The sequence below is a fragment of the Strix uralensis genome, chromosome 4, assembly GCF_047716275.1.
Source record: "Strix uralensis isolate ZFMK-TIS-50842 chromosome 4, bStrUra1, whole genome shotgun sequence".
Taxonomy (NCBI): Eukaryota; Metazoa; Chordata; class Aves; order Strigiformes; family Strigidae; genus Strix; species Strix uralensis.
In genome coordinates this window covers 80,968,734-80,986,935 of record NC_133975.1, presented here as the reverse complement: position 1 = coordinate 80,986,935, position 18,202 = coordinate 80,968,734, and the positions used below count along the sequence as shown (strand labels likewise).

General features: G+C 36.1%; 1 protein-coding gene across 1 annotated transcript in view; it reads left to right on the top strand.

The window, feature by feature from the left end:
• Nucleotides 1–18,202, top strand: part of TTC29 (tetratricopeptide repeat domain 29) — a 231,430-nt gene that overhangs the window by 66,402 nt on the left and 146,826 nt on the right. The window lies entirely within an intron of this gene.

Below are 18,202 nucleotides of genomic sequence, written 5' to 3'. Positions count from 1 at the left end.
CCTTTGATGACGGCCTTATTCAGTATTCTAGTCTGAAAACTTCTTTCTGTCTCTGCCACTGCAGATCCCACACACTATCCTGAAAAAAAAGCAGGAGTTGTGAGCATGGTCAGATACTTTGTTAATAATTATTTTTATACCAAAATACCACATTGCCGTATCATAATTTCTTACTGAAACTTTTTCTGCACTGTTTATGTAATATCACTTATTTATCCTCATAAAAGCATAACATCTGCCAAATCAGGCAGAAACAGATATCTTCTGTTTGTGATAACATGTCTCTGGCCTATAAAAAAGCATATGACATTTCAGTGCAGAATTATGACACAATTTCCCTCGTTTGGATGTTTCCTTCTCACGCTTCTGCTTACTCCTGGTTTAAGCTCCGAAACAGTTATATGAAGTCTCTACCCTTTTCAAAGCCAGATAGAGTTCTGTGGTTGAATATTAAGCTATTTCTTTTTTAATTTACTGTTTGTTGCTCCCTAAATAAAAATGTTTATTCCCTTTTAAAATTCTATTAAAGATGAGCTGCTAGACTTATGTGCATATAAAACCAATATATATTTATATATGCTAATCCATTTAGAACACCCCTTATTTAGGAAATGTATTATTAATTACAATCTCAATAACTACAAAACAACTAAAAAGCAATGCACTATGAACCACTCTGAAAGTAAAAATATTGTATTTCCTAAAAATATTCTTTAACAGGCATAAACTCTGAAACATCTGCTTTCCTGAATTTACTTATTTAGAGACTAAATCTGAAAATCTCATTAATTTCATTTGTTTCTATTTCCATCACATGATAAAATAAGTGAAAAGATGTCATAAGCCATCTTCTCAGCTGGCAAAATATGGCATAGCTAACAAAGAAATGCTTTATGCTAGCTGAGACTCTAGCCCCACATTTCTAAACATTACTTATTTACTATTTTAAAACATATTTTTTATTTAAAGAGTATAAGCCAATGGAATTTGGTATATCTAAACAGAAAGCTGTGAAGCATGCTGCCTGTAATTACAGAAATGAATATCAGATTAACACCTAATATTAGTCTTTGCTAAGATAATCGATGTTCCTTCTAGACAAAAGAAATGCAAAATATTTCCTATCTGCGCTTTAGAACGGAGCCTAATACAACGCTATATGGAAGTAACTTTTTACAGTGGAATTTATACAAATATGTAGGGAATTCACTGAAGAGCAGATGGTGACATACTGTGTTGAAGGAGAAATAGCCAAGCTGAAAAGAGGCTATATATAGGATTCATAAAGTAGTGGTGAGGGGATAATCACATGTATTACTTTCAAAAATGGTCTGGACAATTAGGAATAAATTAATCAAGCCTGAGATGAAGTTTTAAACGCAGAGAAGGAGCCAAATATCCAGACAAGAAAATCACTCTGAAGGCTGGACTGATTTCAGTGGCATGAAATTTAAAAGTACAGAATACAAAATAACATATTTAGGGACTAAATGTGGAGAATGTTTCTGCAAGATCGAGTTAAATTCCTGAGTGCGTTGAACATTCCATTATTTTTATGTAAATATCTAAAGCCTGGAGAAAAGAGTTGCAGTCCATAGGAATGACACCTTTTAGTGACAACTCTGGAGGCATGAAGTCCAGGCATTTGGTGTAGGAGCACAAGTTCCTTCCACTCAGAAAAGAAGAGCAACAAACCACCACAGGATCCTGACTGGAATCTCATTTGAGATCTTGGACTAAAAGGGATTTATCGGTGTCACATTATTTGCACTTTTCTAAGTCACCATCAGATCAGCTAATCCCATCTCTGGCAGGAAGAAACAGGCTACCTCTGCATTCGCTAGCTTGTCAAGTTTCCTCTGATGCATTGGCAGCTAATACCATGCTAAGACATGAGGTTTGTAGGGCTTGCTTTGACTTATCTTTATCCCTGGCAAAACAGGTTTGAAGAACTGGGCTGAACAGCCACTGTTTTGCAGCTACAAATCTGGATACTGGGTTTGAGTGTTTGCTGGAATGTTCTTTATCAACATCATAATTTTACATTTTCTGCTTAATTCCTCTACCCGCCGTACTGATCATATTCTATAGCAAATAACCCATTAGAAACATACAGTGGTATGAAGATTTTTACAAAAATATTTGTCCCACCAAAATCTTACATAGGGATTCTTCTTTAAGTCTACCTGCTCTGCTGGAATTTCCCTCTCAGATAGAATTTCTTCTTCCAGCCTCAGTCACTCCTTTATCTCAGCTCTTGCAATGCTGCATAGAAAAGGTCAGCTCCAAGCAATGCCACTTTGTGGCCTTTTCTGTACACGTTACTGGATATCTCTTCTCATCTCTGTTGGATGCAACAGTGCTAGTTTCTCTTCTTTCTGAAGTGGCTGAGGAAGAGCATTCTTCTCCATTTCAGAACCTGCTTCTTTCCTCCATTTTTATTTCGGAAATGATGAAGCGTAAACGTCAGCAGCTTCTTCTAACACAGCACAGTTTTCCTGGTACCCAAGTATATAAATCAAAGCCACCACTATTAATGTTTTTTGCAGCTGAGGTGATATGCTGAAAGGATACTTTATGTTTCCCTCCCTAAAGAGAAATGCCAGATAAAACTGTTACTCTGTTTAAATGGCGCCTGACTGAAGATCTTGTTAACATGTGAAATGGATAGAGCAACAAGATGTACTCCCTTCATCAGGATATTTCCTCCTCATAACTCAAACCTATCCTACTGAAACTAGCTGAGAATCTTTACATGTTAAATCTGCCCTGGACATCTCACCTTCTCTTCAAAACTGCCAGGCGCTGTACTTGGCAACACTGGTATCAGTCCACTGGATATCCAGTTGTATTTACCTGCATTTTCACTCTTTTTTTCTCAGCCAATACCTAGCCTAACAGAGTGTTTCCTCCATCTTCTCTCCAGAAGTTTGTTCAACAGGTTTTTAAAAACTAACCTGCTTCCACTAGCATTAGTTATGCCTTCTTTTCTTCACATTCTATCTTTAAATCTTTCATTCTCCTCCACAATTCCTGATCTTTCTTCAGTAACCATTTGTATTTCCTGAATTACCTGTTTCACGTTAGAAGTTTATTCTTCCTCTCCTCCTCTTTCAGTCTTTATCTCAACGTCAATTTTAATCTAAATCTTTATCTTTTTCTGAAAACTCAGTTTCCACATACTTCCTTTTCCAAAGGATTTCTAATCAGTTTGCTAATCCATAGTTATATTCCTTTCTTCTTTCTGGAGATTGTTATTCATTGTTCAGTTCTTATTGTCTGTCAGCATCACACCCAGCTTGCACTGAGACACCCAGCTAGACATCTGCAGCCGCTGTTGGTTGTTTAAGGGAAATCTATGCATATATGTTGCTATGATATCCAAGTAGCAGTAAGAACCCTACCATTTCTTGCATCCACACATAAAGCATCTTAATGTTTGCTAAAGCCTAACAGGCATAAAGCAGCCAGGAGCCAGGGCTCTAGATCTGCAGTTGCACAAGTATGCTCAGGGAGAGCTAGAGCTCTGTTTTATGTAGCTGTTTATGTGCGTTTATATGCTGTAACTCAGCTGGGAATGAAAACCAACTAGGTTTTCATAGCCAAGGACTATCGCTTTCCACATCTTTTGGTCTACCTCGTGCTAAGTTTCAGGTCAGCTCAAAACATTGCTGAACGTATACAAGTTTGCACTAAAAGTACAGTCTGTTACAGTGGATCTTGTGAGTGTTTGAAGTCCCTTCCTGTTTAAAGCATTCCTTTACTACATTTAACTGTAACACTGCAGAGAGGCTTAGCATGAACTGACAGCATCAGATGTAGAGGCAAATTATGAAGTATGCCCGATGGCAAGGGGTGAAACTGCCTACACCTAAAGGCATACTATGTGAATCGGCCCCTTATTCTGGTCAGATCTGAGCTCTGCAGGATACAGCAATGGCTCTGTATCTTACACAGCCCAGTCCAATGTTATGTTACAAAAAGCAATCTGGACATCTTCTCCCTACTAATAACTAGCAGGATCTCACCTGTATAATTAAAGAGCAATATAACCACTTTAAATTTAACCACTTAACTTTTAATTTACTAACCATGTGTATATATTTCATTTTTTAATGTTAAATTAGGTGAGTCAGTTTTATAGTTTGTGCTTTTATAATGCAATAAAATTCTAGTCAAAATAACCACAGAACATATATACAAGGTGAAGACACTGTATCACAGAAGAAGGAGCCCTCTACCTCAATGAATAATTCATTTGTGAACCATGGAGGTGATAAAAATCTGAGAACAATAAATAAATTTAATTTACATCACAAAGCTTGAGAGTGCTGAGTGGGGTTTACTCACCTGAGCTCAAAGATAGTGGAAACAGTCTGGTTCTAGCTGCCCTGCTGAAAATACCACGACTGTTATCTACTATGTTAATATAATCAAAGCTATGATGAGGATCTCTTCAACCTCAGGTGCAGAGAAAATGCTACTGCAGAAAAGCAGCTGTCAATTGTTTCTAAACCAACTGAAGAAAACAAGTAGAACACGTTGTTAATCCAAGCTGATGACAAGAGTGTAGAAAATTAAGAGACCTTTACTCCAAAAAGATCTTCAGTGGCTGGAGGCAGAGAATGTAGGAAATTTACTGTGGGCTGTAATAATTGCTGTCTGCCCTGGGAAATGGCATCAAGGCCAGAGCAGTCATGGCTCCATGCAAGCACATCCTCTAATTATTGAAAAACCTGTGTAGAGTCTCAATGTTAATCAGTCTCTTAGAGACTTCAGCTTTATGTGGTTAGTGCAGATTTATGGCATTTTTCTTTTCTTGTTATTAAAACTGATATTTCACAAGGAAGAAACTATCTCCAGACAACTGTTAAAATGCAAAGTTTCAGTCATAAAAGAGAACTGCAGGATTATTCTGAGACTATTCCACAGAGAACCCAAACAAGAAGGGTAAGAAACAAAACATCAAAGACATGAGGAAAAATGGAAAAAGATGAGATTTTAAAATATTAACTAAAGATGCAACAGTTGGCCTATAGATTCAAGAGGTTATAGTGTAATTAATCAAGTGCTTGTTACAATTAGGGAAATAAACAGTGCAAATACTAATGCTACATGAATAATACATAACTATAAAAAAAAGTAAAACAAATTGAGAGGTCTGCATGGCCACATTACCAGAGTTATTTTCATTATTGTATCAATGATGTCCTTAGAAAACAAACAAACCTAGAACTTTAAAATTCTATTAGATGGTCACATTTGCTTTCTTCTACTAGTGCTGTAGTAAGAGTATATCGTACAATTTCTGATCAATCCACTGGGACAATTTTAAATTATATTTTGGTCCATAATGCTGAAGCAATTTTGAAACATTATACACAATGGTCTTTGCCAGATAATATATTTAATCAATAATGTTTCAGTTTTCTACAGCTGTGTCTGCAAATTTCTGGCAAACAAAGTGGAAAAAGTTGTGTGTCTCACGATCTTTTCTCTTACTCTTACATATTACATCAACCCCTACTTTCCAGAAGTGCCTGCCACTTCATAAATAGTAGAACCCTGGGAAAGTTCACAGAAATGAAACCATAAAAATTGCAAACTTCTATGTCACTGACAGGATTTGAGAAGGGCTTGGGGGTGGGGGAGGAGATAGATGTGTTAGTCACACATCATTTAGTTGTTGTCATCATTTTGAAGAATATGAAATAACAGATCGAATTTGTCTATAGGTTTTACTTGACTAGTGATGGCTCACTGCTCTTCAGTGGCTTAAATTAGCATCAAAATAATCTTTCAGAAAAGACATGCATAAATACTCCATAAGAACTGACCGTAGACTGTACTTCTAACCCAGAAGCGGCATGTTTACTCTGTATAGAAAAAGACGGTGCAAGATACCCAATTATCTATATGGCAACAGGAAGTTCAAAAGATGTAACTGGAATAAGCAGTGGGAATGCCTGAATCACAGCACAAGACTGGAATCAAAAAAGGATATTCAAACTGACACCTGACATCAGCTCTTTATTCCACTTATGATGGTAACGCTTGAAAAGAAAATAGAGACTAAAATACCATGGATACATGTCCAGGAAAGATGCAGAATTATTTAAAGTACAAAAAATTGTATGGAAAAGCAAGCAATGTGTGTTCAAAAATTCTCTCATCAGCATACAAAGTTCTTAGCTATAAAAACATCTAGGAGACTATTTTAGACTAGCTTACAGTCCATAACCTTAACTATGACGGTATGATATCCTAAATCATGTCACGTGCACTCAAAAGTGAATCACAGCTGCAGTTTTTACTACCTGATTTACTCCAAAGATGCAAACAATCAGGTACAACAATCAAGAAACATTAAAGCAGTTGAGTACTCTATCTTCTATAAGGATTATTACCAAGTCCCACTCACAACCAGGATACGTATTTCTCATTTTAGATTTGAATTTGAACAAACACCAGCTAATCTTGGGAGGAAAAATAGGCAGTGGGGTCAGTATTTTATTCCCAGAATGGCATTTGAAAAATGTATCCCCATATAAAGTAACTTGGCTGCTACCAACACAACTAATACTTCAATAATGGTTATAATAGCAAATAAAAATAACAGGGGAAGCATAGAAAGCTGTGCATGCTGGTGTGTGTGTGAACCAGGAAAAATTAGATTTATGATTACTAATTACGGATTATAATTCAGATATCTATCAAAGAATAAAACCACTCTGTAATACTCTACTTGATGTTTTGTATATAGCAGTTTAGATCTACATATTCTTACTTATATACATTTCTGTTCTCTCTGCCTTAGAAATAAGATGCATGTCCAGAAAAAAATTGAGGGTTTCTCACCCTTTTATAATAACATCATGCTGAACTGCAGCTGTGTGCAGATTATATATTAGATATAAACATAGACATGAAGGTCTAGGTTTTCACACTTATTTCTCTATCTGCATAATTGTAACTGTGCACTTGAATATTTACATGTTCACTTTTTAGCACATTAATTTTAAAACATGAAAAAATGAGTTTTACTGGGTGAAATATGATGTGAAGTGTCACCTTTATAAAATACAGTATTCTACAGTAACTACTGCAAACTGCAGTATTGCTATTGTTACTTATAGTGTCTTAAATCATTGCGACAAATCCTGTAGTAATATTTTTAAAAGGAGGAGAAATGCTTGATTTGTACAGGTAAATATAATCTGCATTCCCAAAACTGTTTTAATGCACAGGAAAATTAACAATAGTTAGTCAATTTAACTTTCAAATCATACATACAATTATAAGCTATACTTATCCCCTGCTTCAGCTATGCAAACATACAAAAGTATAACACTTCTATTTATTCTATGATACATTATTATCAATTAGTGAAATACAGTTGACAGCATCAAAAATATAAACAGAAAGTGAATTTTTCTAAAAACTTTGTTCACTGTTTTTCTAACCTGCCACTTACCGGCCTTATAATAATGAGATATTATTCCATCTTTTAAAATAAATACAAGATCTTTGGATAAGAAACTATCTAACTGAGCAGAATCTTATAAGGCTGAATGACAGGTTTGATTAGAGCTTCTTCACTTATAAATAAAGCAGATACTCTGCAAAGACTTAAAAAGTTTAAGTCGAAATTGTTCCATTAAACAATTAGTGGCTATATAAGAACATATGTATGATTTTGTTTTTATTTCATTAATTATTTAATGAATTTTGCTTCCTTTTATTATAGCCATCCACAATTTTATGTTGATATCCTACCTTTGCCACTATCTGTACTAGACACTGTAAGTGGTGTGTTGATGTGTTTTCATGTACATAAAGAAGTTATCTGTGATGAACAGACCTTGACTAAATCTTTCCTGGGAAGAACAAAATATGTAACTCTTCTTTAACTTCCACTGTGCCATAAGCAGTATGACCTACTTTTCTGGTCATGCCTGGCTGTGTACTAAGTTTCCAGTGTTTCCGTGTGTCCCTGCAGTCCTCCTTGCCTACTCCCTATCTGTATGGATACAGAATTTTGTCCCTCTTCAAGAGATGATGTAAACATACTGAGAAAAATTTACTAAGATAAAGACAGCAAAAACCAGGGACTGCTCTTACAGGAGTAAGGCCTATTTTGCTATGACTTCAAGGAAGAATCAAGAATCAGCTGTAAATGAAAGAAACACCAGTACTTGAAGGAAAACACTAGGTACAAGGAAGGAGAATCACTAGCTCTTTAGAAACATCTACTTGAAAATAAGCCAGATAACTATCTGTGTGTCACACATTTTTGTCCAGCTCTGTATATTGTTAAAACAAAAACCAATCAAGTATAGAATCTCTGCAATGCCTGAATTTCATACACTTCAGTCATCACATTTTTCTGCTATGGTACTTTAAGAACCCATGCCAATTAATTCACAACTGAGAAAAGAAATACTAAATTCCTGAAGGCTCTTGGGGAACTTATCTTTGTAATGAGTCCTCTCTGGGTGGCTAACAGGGACCCAGGTCTCCGAGGTGCATGCCAGACAGAGAAACTGCATGCTAAGACTGAATACAGAAACCAAAAGGCAGTGCCTAAACCTCACCCGGGTTGAAAGCGGTAAGGATTCAATATGAGGCCTTAGTGAGAGTTCAGATGCAAAGTTACGGGGTACACAAGAAGGTAGCTGTTAAAATTACAAAATTATGTGATTATAAAATTACAGTGTAGGTGATTATAAATATACATTATGCAAGATGCTTAACCCTGACCTTTTTAAGGTGTTACAGCAGAAAAGGCTGGTTCTGCGAAGCAGATAGGAGGAATTTTGTTGATTTCCCAGCACCGCTGTCCCAAGGCAATTCTGTCATTTTTCTCTTCCTCTTTGGTTAGCTGTGGTTTAGCAATGCAGTCATGCTGCTGCCAGTTCCAAATATGCATCTGAACCCTTTCCCCCATCAGACTGAGCAGCTCTAGCTAGCTCTTTCCATTCTGTACCCAGAAATGAGACACCCAATTTTTTGGGATGTTGTCCTATGACTTTACCAGCTACTACTGACCTTCAGTAAGCAGAGACACAGGCACATCCTGGCTGAATCCTCTACACTGGGTTCTGGAGACCAGAAATTCCTCTCGGCAAATCCAAGATCAAAGGCAGATGGGTGACATTACAGTGTATCATTCAGCAGAAAATAATGTTGAATTTCATTATGGTTGTTAGCTTCTAATCTTTCTTGCAGTAAACTCAAATTATTATCTTGAATACTGTTGTAATCCATCCCCCAGATGAGCCATGTTACTGAACTACAATTTCAGTTCAGCATGTTTTGAGACAGACATACTATGTACTTAGCTGAAACTCTTTAAATAACATTCAAATTATCATTAATCACCCTGTAAGAATATATATCTGGCAACATTTAAGACAAAACTAAAGACCGATGTTGTTATGACATAAGTGTAACAAATTGTTATAAAGATTCTGAATTCACAGTCAAGTCCCAAGAAAAGGAGCCCTTAGCGTCATCCTCTCTTCTTCCTGGGGTTGAGAGATTTAAAATTCAGAAAACCTGTATATTTGTGGAAAAATGATGGTCAGGATAGAGCAAGGTAAACAATATGCCTGAATTCTGAGGAAACTGTGGTGTAAAAATGTATACTACAATCACAATAGTGTGAAGATCATCCACAGAAGAATCAATGCCAAGAACATCCATGTTCAATAAACATGTGCTCTCCCAAAGCCATATTTGTAAGAAACTGTCTGATACAAACTTCTGTTTCACATTTAGAAAAGAATGTGACTCAACAGTTTTGGCTGTGGGGCCACCACACAACAAAGGCATTTACGTCAAAGCCTACTGCCACTGCACATAGATCCAAGTTCAGCTATTAGCATAGCAATATGTCTTTTTCAGGATTTATGGTCTAAACTGTCATTGCCAACTTCTGTCTTCTATTTCACTCACATGTAACTTTGACTAGATGAGCAAGCAGGAAAAGGGTAAGGCTGGACTGGACCAGTATTTACCTTGAGTTACACTTCGACACCCCTGCAGATTGAGGGACAATAAATGTCACCTCCACCTCTGAACACTTTGTTTTGAGGCAGATCCATAAAGAATGAGTGAAGCTCTTCTTCCAGGGGCACAGGGACAGTGGCTTATGCAGAGGAACTCCTGCTTCCTGTTCTGGACATCTTTCAAGAAGCTAAAAATCCTCCTTCTCTTTGCATGATAGTGAAGAAAATCGGGCAAATGTTACTGATTCCGGTAACGTATCATTCCAACAGAAGCTCTGTGCCTTGGCAGTACTTCACTGAATTCTCTGGCTTCATCAGTTCGGTTATTATTTTTTGTATTATCTGGTAATTTAGATACAGTTATTGTAGGTTCTTCAGCCTGCGTTAGATATTCTCTATACTCCCCAGAGTTTTGTATCCTGTTTTATACTTCTTCTCTTGTTTTTATCAGTTGTTACCTATTGTGTCTCAGTATTTTACTCTCGGGTGCTTCAATTATATATGAATGTGATGTGCTTCACAGCAGCTAGTTTCCATTTGCCATCTAAATATCTTTGTACATAAATGGAGTAACCTACATTTAACTTCACAGACAGTTGTGCAAATTTACTGTATTTCAGCTTTTGGGTTTTGTTTTGTTTTTCTTATGTCTGCTTGCTTTTATTTGATCATTGATTTCTACCTGTTTTTTCCACTGCTTTCCAAAACAAAAAATAAAATGGAAAAAGGGAGATTTAAAAAAATTTTAAGAAAGAAGGTTTGGAAAGAAGTCACAGAGCCTATCCCTAAACCAGAAATGAGAAAGGCTAGCTTGGTAGCTTGGGATATTAGAGGGCCCGTCTGACCTAAGAGGTTTAGTCATACCGGCTCCCTTGGTGGAGTTCATGTACTTAAGCTTGGCAATTTCTTTTAAAAATGTCTATTACAAGACAGAGTACATGTCTGGTTTTAATGTCTTAATAGTAGCAGTAATCATTTGCAAAGCTTTGGTAGTACCTCAGAAGACTGATTTTCAGAAGTGCTTTCGTCACACAATTAAGTATAAGCTATTTTCCCAGTACTCCTAAAAATAAGACACTTTGAAAAGAGAGAGGCAGGATCTCTGCTCTAAGAGTATTGCCTACACAGACAAAAGCCAGGTAAAGAAGGAGGCAGGCATATGGACTGGCATTGACCTTTTTTTGACTTATTTTCAGAAAATATTTGCAATGTTTGATACTTGTGTAATGTTTTTACATAAATATAAATATACTGAAGGAAAATCAAGTATACCTCACATCATGCTTCCCTATGCTCCTTATACAGTATCACAGGATAGTAAAATATAATTTAGTATCAAAATCTTATGACTTTGAGGTTGGGCTGAAAGTTTTAAAATAATATAAGAATCAGTGCATTTCATTATCAAAACCATCTTTCTTTTTACCAGGTAATTTTTTTCCTCACCTACTTGTCAGATGTCTTTGCCTCAGTCTACATTATTCAGAAAATGTAGTGGGTAGAAAATATACACTGAAGAAAAATGACCTTTCCACAAAGCTTATGGCTGACCACAAGCGTTTTAAGGGTGTTCCCAAAGTTGCTTCACAGAGCAGATAGATCTCTTCAAACTCATGGAAAATATGAGGGCTTTTACAGATCATTGGGTATTAAGACTCATATAGTATTTCGTTAAGCAGTCATTTTGCTGCTTGCATCTGAATTTCATATCAAACATGCGTTTAATATAATGCCAGTGCAATAAGCATGTATTCATGTTGGAAAAAAAAAAATCTCTGTTCTAGAAGAACAGAAAATAACTGCATAGGGATAAAAATAATTCAAAGCAGAAGCCTTCAATATATAGCAATATAACACTGTATTTATTTTGATTTTTGTTTTTCTGAATCCCATGAGCACCTAATGTACCTTTTAGACTACTTTGAAATAATTTTAAAAGTAAATAATTTGGTAAGACTTTTTTAATCAATTGTTAATCCATTATTTGAGTGGCAGTCTCACTAATCGGGAAAGCAGCATGAACAAGTGGTAAGAAAATACAAATCAAAATGCATCAAGAAATAAATGTCAGAAAAAACCAGCAATGCACTAGGGGATTTTCTGACTTCGAATCTGTGCAAATACAGACTGAGCTTAAGATGTGTGGTTATTGGTTAAACAATTTTTAATGAAATATAAAGACCTATGTGCTCTTAAATAGATAATTTATGTGCAATGTTATTGTCTCTCAAGGTTTAATTAAATGTTTGCCTTGTGGCTAATCAGCTACAATTAATAAATGAAGCCTATACTCATGTCACTGATAGGGAATGTTAAAATGGCCTCCATTAGAATTTCAGTGTGATAACAACAATATAATATATCAGAAACTTCCACAAAATAATTTGGTAAGGGCACTAAGACAAAATTACATTAATATAATGCAATGTTTTTATCACAATGCATAATTTTAAGTTCAGTTTGGAGGTAAGTACCTAGAAGTACTTAATGTAGAAGTGTATGCCTACAAAGTGCTTTTCATCCCCAAAGTTTCCAAAGTTCATCTACCACACCTAAGAAGAGCAACACTTCCTAGCCTTACAGATGAAACAAAGGAGTTTACACAGTGGAGCAAAAGCATCCATTAATCACCAGGACTACTGAACCCAAAGGATTTGAACCATCTCTATCATGATACACTAAATGTTGACTTAGAACTATGTAACACCAACTCATTATTTTCCTAGTCATGGCTTTGCCATCCCTTTTTCACTCCTGCTACTTTAAGTTATAAACCTCAGTAGGTAAGGATTTAAAATGTAGGTGAGCCTCCGCTGGGTACTCTCTCACTTGAATACATTATATAAATCACAGGCCAGCAGAGAACAGGCCAAAGGCAATGCTGGCTGTCACTGACAGTGTTCTAGAAGTCAGCTAGAAAGAGAATTTCAGATCTCCTAACCTCAGAAGACAACTGTTCTACACAGTTAATGTATTGTTATTTATCATTTACACTGCAGTAGTGCACAGAGGTCCCAGGGCTCGGCTCCACTATGAAATGTTATCTGTAAATAACATGTAGTTACTTGTCTGTATCAGTGTCTAAGCTGAGATGCAATCAATGGGTGTGACCAGAACTAGAAAACACTAATGGAAAAAGACTTTAATAGTAATTAAGAATAAACACTCTTCAGGGACCAAGTGCAAAACTTTAGTTTCAACCTACTGGTGAAAAAAATTATACTCCTGTGCAACTTAATATGAGCATCTTTTGCCGGCAGTCTTCTGACTATCTCAAATGATTTTTTTCACCACTTTAAGCATAATGTATCAGATAAGGAAGAGACCTCTACAGGATAATTCTATTGTCATTACTTAAGTCATTCATTGTGATTGCACCTCCTTTGATTTAGTTAGATTCTCATTCAGCCACAAGTCAAACCACGTGCAGAATCATGAAATTCACTCAGAGGAATCTGAAAGACTGTAAATACTACCGTCTTCTATTAGTATTAAGAAAGGCATAATTAATTACAGTACAGTAAGGATATTGACTGTATATTTTGTCTCAGGAAATGAAAACTTATTTACGAATAACATTTCTCTTGGGCTTGTAAAGACATCTTTATCTGTAAGTCACCGTTCTTCACACAGGCTACCATTTATTGCAGAATGAAGACTATACAAATTAATGCATTAGAGCTGTTTAGCTCAGTTCTCCATGAAACAAAGCTTGTCCCAACATATACCACAATAAACAGACAATGACACACTGAATACACAAAACACAGTAAAGTTTGCTGAATGTGATTACAGTGGCTGTTTCTATCAATTACTACTATCAGTTCTACACATATTTTTTTAAAAAATGCTCTATACGATAAACAGTCTTAACCTAATTCTGATTACTATTTTCCTTTCTATCATGAAGGAGACCTTCAAACTCACTTGCCTGAGGCACTGAGAAGCTCCAGGTCTTTGACGCACATGAAAGAAAGATAACAATCACTCTTCAGGGGAGAGAGATCTTATTATACATACCCCGTGGGTTTTTTTATCCTTTATCAAACTGCACCTTTGTGGGCCTTTAATTTCTTAATGGGTTGTTTATCCTTTCCCCCATAATTCATGATGATAAGCTAGATGTCACATAGATATTGTTATGGTGATTAAAAAGTTGTACTGATGAGCCAAGTCAGTGATGTAGTTTGATTAACTTTTTATGTAAATCTTTCTAGACAGCTTTCAAAAGAAGGCAAAACAATTCAGTTGGTAATGTTACAAATGTTTTAGTAAGTGAAAATCAATCTGATGCATACCTATAAATCAATGAGCACTAATACCTGAAATAAGTAAACATTACCACAGAACCACAAGGATATACTAATGGGATATAAAGTACATGCTGGGGAATTTTTCTCTGCAATGCATGTAGACTATAGGGCCTACAGTGGCATGATATAAAAAACTTAACAGCATGAGTTTTGGAAGGCAGTATTATTTGTGCCTCTATCATTCATGAATAAGTTTATTAGGTGATCTCAGGCAAATGCTTATAAAATCTTTGTACAATGCCACCTTTGTTTATCCTACACATGTCTCTCAGGTTAAAGAAATACTGATTGAGATGCTTCTGAGATGTAGTAGGTTACCATGAATCCAGTTATCATTTGTAATAGCCATAAAATTGAAGTGCAGTATCTCTGGACCTTCCAGGACTACAAATGAATGTTTCTACCCTCTTTTTAACAATGCAAAACTCGTATTTCTAGGCATGCATAACAATAAGGCCTGAAGGGGATAGTTTTTTGCCCACTGTAGCCCTTATTTCAGTGATGAGGAAATATTACTTTTGAAAAAAATAAATCTTTTCTCATTTTTTGTGGCATATCCTCTTGCCTAGTACCTATTTCTACCAAGGCACATTCCATACTTTCATAAACAGACTAGATTGTTACTGAAATAACCATAGCTTGATTTAGTAAACCATAATTATTATCCTTTTAACTATATCAGCCCTTAGAGCTATTCGTTTAGAGCTGAACTAGGACGGGTTGTAACTTACATTAACATGTTTTTAGTCATCAGTGGTTCCATCTGAAGTGAATGCTCACCAGCACGTTAGAGTAGTATTAACGCAGTCCTATTTTGCTCACTTTTCCATTACAGTGTTTGAACTGACATAAGCAAAGAGAAACAGAAATCCTGATAAAACAAAAGCATGTGGTGTCTAATCCTTTTGCTCTAATGCTACTGTGGGATACTTGCATCTAAATACCAGCTGCAAGCTCCAGCAAGATGAAACATGACAAGAACCGTGAAGTAAAGATTTTGGAGACTTGTGTTCTCTGTCAAATATTTGGCTCTTTCCTGAGCCTATTATACCAGCAATGGAACTTGACAATGATCTAGTATATCAATGCATAAGATGTATATAATGAACAGCAAGGCTAGAGATCCTTATAGTAACTTTTACACTGTAAGTTTGTTTGATCTTCATCAGCACTGCTGTCTCCATCTCATCACTCAAACAGAAAGCTAAAAAAGGAGATACATAATGTAGAGACATTGCTGAGGTTGGTTAAACAGGATGTAAGTGCTGCATTAGAAAAACAGTGGAAATCTTTATCAGTATGATACTACTTATCCAGATCTAAATATGTATTTGCCATAAAGAAAAAATCAGAGGCAAATCCTTCAATTCAGTTGTGTATTCCAACTGCCTCTGAAATTAAAAGAGACGGCTCTTGTAGGAAAAGTAATTTTTATATTCAGTAATATTTTATTGCTGTCAAAAAGAGTAGTACAAGGTCTTGCCTGACACAGCCTTCCTTGGCTAATGACACATGCTAATTACACCTATGTGTGAGGGCTCTGTATTTACCCTGCTTGCTTCTTCAAGTGCTAGCTTCACGTTGGTACCTGACCAGCAAGTTTTGCAGCATCACCAGTACCTACCAACAAAGCAGATCAGTCCACAAAATCCTCGTGCTCATCTCTAAAGAAACCAGAGGGGTTATCAACACAGAGTGATTATACGAGTGAGGTACCTAAATATGGTTTTGAAGAGTCTGCTGTGAAAGAAAAACATTATAATGCACCTGGGGAAGTGTCTCGTGTGTGTGTAATAGAAAACCATTTCTGGTGGTACTTAGCCTGTGATAACTGCTTAGAACAACAAGTTACACATTTCACTAACACAGGAACATCAGAAAGGTAGAAATGCTGTTTACCTCTCGCATGTGTAAGGAAAAGATGCATAGGAAAAAAGAATCATTTTATGGAATGATAATGCGTTTTGAGAGATGACAGGTTTCCTGTTATTTGGCTTTAAAAGAAGTTCACACAAAACATTGAAAACTGAGGTTAGAAGTATTGACTGCAAAACCTCACAGAATCTGTCTCCAGAAATTCTTTGGTTTTCTTAGTTCTTGTGTATTTCACTCGGTACAAAAAACAACAGTAGCACCACAGGCAGCTTTTGCTTGAAGTTTGTGCCAAATCAGTACCTAGTTTAGTATGCCATCCACAGTCTCAACAGCTACAGAATCTTCTCATTCACCTCCTTTTGACTCTGGCCCTGGGCCTGGTGGAGGGGGAAGCTTGACTGAAGAAATGCTGGCAACTTCAGAGATTATCTCTGTTCCACCAGCCTGCCATGTCTCCACACCTGCAGCCCACAGCAGCCAGCACTACCTTTTGTACTTTCTGTGTACTTTGTACATCTTTGTACACTGATTGCTGCCTGGTAGCAGGTTGCGCCCTCCAGCTCCCTGGTTTCGTATTTTTGACACTTTGACCTTTTCTCCTCTTTTTTTTTTTTTTCCATATTTTTCTCCATGATCACTGCAGTTTTCACCAAGTCTCTCTCTCTCTTCCCCCTCTTCTAAAGTGGAGGAGTGGGGACACCAAATTTGTTTTTTTCTGAAGCCGACAGGTTAACAGGTAATAGGAAAATCAAAACTACCAGGGACCAAAGATGGACAGCTAGGCAGGAGTCAATTTTTTTTTCTTTTTTTTTAAATGTAGTTAAAGTAATAATGCCCAGGTTCTTAACTAGTTTTATGAGCAGTATTCAAGTATTCAGTATTCAAGAGTATCCAGATATGTTCTGGTAAGTTTTTGGCACTGCCTCATTTAAGCACAGACAGTATATTAACAATTTCTTTTTCTCACAACCATTAAAGCTGCACAAACACATTTCCCAAGGGTACCAGCTACTCAAAATGATCAACATATTGCACTTTTTCCCTCTTCAGATTACATTTTTGAATATGCCAATATTTGAACACCAAGTTTTGCTCAAATGAATTAATTTTTCACAAAAACAGTTTCTGCAAAGTTGATCTGCTATAAAATATTATCCTTCCTTGGACATTATAATTGCTTACAAAATTGGAAGAAGACCTACCCCAACGATAAGAACAAAAAGTGTTAGTAATTGAATTTTTTTTTTTTCCCACGGACAGACACCCTTTCCCTTCAGGACTTGCACGCCAAACATTTCTAGACTAATTATGTTGGTACTACAACACAGCATTGTAATAGGAGTTGGTTTCATCCTTAACCACAAAGAAGCTATTGCCTCTTCATATTATTATATAGATGTAGACTGCTTTTGATTCTTTGCTAAAGAGTGTCCTCTCTCAGTTACATATTGTTTGGCATGCAGGATCCTTTGAACACATTCCATTAAAAAATTCTTACTTTGCTTCCAAGTCAAATGAATTATATATGCCTAACATGGAAAATGTAGCCATGGTGTAAAATGGTTGCTTGTGAAGTTCTTTAAATATCATTCCAGAATATTGCCAGTAATTTTAAATCTGCTGGTTTATCTTTTCAGTTTTTACAAGTTCTCTTTGTAAGTTTAGGTATAGGATACAAATAAGTGTGTCGTTGAAGTGCTTCATCCATAAAGTCATATGATAAGTCAAATGCTTTACTGAAGTCTAACTACATCAATACCTAAAACCTGCAGCCTCATTAAGAAAACAAAGTCTGTTTGCCAGGCTCTATTTTTCTGTCAGGATATATATATATATATTTAGCAGAAGACCATGTTAATTGGAATTATCTGTTATCTTTTAAATTCTTTGTTAACTGAGTTTTATACTGGCTATTCTGTATTTTGCCTGTGACCAATGTCACACTGATAAACTACTTTTATCCCATTTATTCTTTTAAAGTCTTAGAACAACACTAGCTTTACC